This window comes from Schistocerca serialis, chromosome 8, assembly GCF_023864345.2.
Source record: "Schistocerca serialis cubense isolate TAMUIC-IGC-003099 chromosome 8, iqSchSeri2.2, whole genome shotgun sequence".
Classification (NCBI taxonomy): Eukaryota; Metazoa; Arthropoda; class Insecta; order Orthoptera; family Acrididae; genus Schistocerca; species Schistocerca serialis.
This window is the reverse complement of record NC_064645.1, coordinates 348933574-348935231: the sequence shown is the minus strand read 5'-3', so window position 1 is coordinate 348935231 and position 1658 is coordinate 348933574. Positions and strand designations below refer to the sequence as shown.

The 1658-nt window shown below is 53.1% G+C and overlaps 1 non-coding gene across 1 annotated transcript in view; it reads right to left on the bottom strand.

Moving 5' to 3' along the window:
- Positions 1-1413, bottom strand: part of LOC126417712 (small subunit ribosomal RNA) — a 1909-nt gene extending 496 nt beyond the window's left edge. The window contains exon 1 of the ribosomal RNA XR_007575780.1: positions 1-1413. This exon is cut by the window's left edge and continues 496 nt beyond it. This is a non-coding gene — a ribosomal RNA (small subunit ribosomal RNA).
- Positions 1414-1658: the final 245 nt, after the last annotated feature.

Genomic DNA, 1658 nt, shown 5'->3' with positions numbered 1-1658 from the left:
AATTAACCAGACAAATCGCTCCACCAACTAAGAACGGCCATGCACCACCACCCACCGAATCAAGAAAGAGCTATCAATCTGTCAATCCTTCCGGTGTCCGGGCCTGGTGAGGTTTCCCGTGTTGAGTCAAATTAAGCCGCAGGCTCCACTCCTGGTGGTGCCCTTCCGTCAATTCCTTTAAGTTTCAGCTTTGCAACCATACTTCCCCCGGAACCCAAAAGCTTTGGTTTCCCGGAGGCTGCCCGCCGAGTCATCGGAGGAACTGCGGCGGATCGCTGGCTGGCATCGTTTATGGTTAGAACTAGGGCGGTATCTGATCGCCTTCGAACCTCTAACTTTCGTTCTTGATTAATGAAAACATACTTGGCAAATGCTTTCGCTTCTGTTCGTCTTGCGACGATCCAAGAATTTCACCTCTAACGTCGCAATACGAATGCCCCCGCCTGTCCCTATTAATCATTACCTCGGGTTCCGAAAACCAACAAAATAGAACCGAGGTCCTATTCCATTATTCCATGCACACAGTATTCAGGCGGGCTTGCCTGCTTTAAGCACTCTAATTTGTTCAAAGTAAACGTGCCGGCCCACCGAGACACTCAATAAAGAGCACCCTGGTAGGATTTCAACGGGGTCCGCCTCGGGACGCACGAGCACGCACGAGGCGGTCGCACGCCTTCGGCTCGCCCCACCGGCAGGACGTCCCACGATACATGCCAGTTAAACACCGACGGGCGGTGAACCAACAGCGTGGGACACAAATCCAACTACGAGCTTTTTAACCGCAACAACTTTAATATACGCTATTGGAGCTGGAATTACCGCGGCTGCTGGCACCAGACTTGCCCTCCAATAGATACTCGTTAAAGGATTTAAAGTGTACTCATTCCGATTACGGGGCCTCGGATGAGTCCCGTATCGTTATTTTTCGTCACTACCTCCCCGTGCCGGGAGTGGGTAATTTGCGCGCCTGCTGCCTTCCTTGGATGTGGTAGCCGTTTCTCAGGCTCCCTCTCCGGAATCGAACCCTGATTCCCCGTTACCCGTTACAACCATGGTAGGCGCAGAACCTACCATCGACAGTTGATAAGGCAGACATTTGAAAGATGCGTCGCCGGTACGAGGACCGTGCGATCAGCCCAAAGTTATTCAGAGTCACCAAGGCAAACGGACCGGACGAGCCGACCGATTGGTTTTGATCTAATAAAAGCGTCCCTTCCATCTCTGGTCGGGACTCTGTTTGCATGTATTAGCTCTAGAATTACCACAGTTATCCAAGTAACGTGGGTACGATCTAAGGAACCATAACTGATTTAATGAGCCATTCGCGGTTTCACCTTAATGCGGCTTGTACTGAGACATGCATGGCTTAATCTTTGAGACAAGCATATGACTACTGGCAGGATCAACCAGGGAGCTGCGTCAACTAGAGCTGAGCAGCCGGCCGCCCGGGAGTGTGTCCCGGGGGCCCGCGCGAACACGCAAGCGTCCGCTCAATTATTCTGCAAACAGGAGGAGGCTGAGCTCCCCTGCACAACACACCTCGAAACCCTCTCAGGTCCCGGCGGCGCGCAGCGCCGTCCTAAGTACTTGGTCGGGTTCGAGAGAGGCGCAATCGCCCGGAGTTAGGCGAGTAGACGCTTTAGGTGCGACCACCCGTG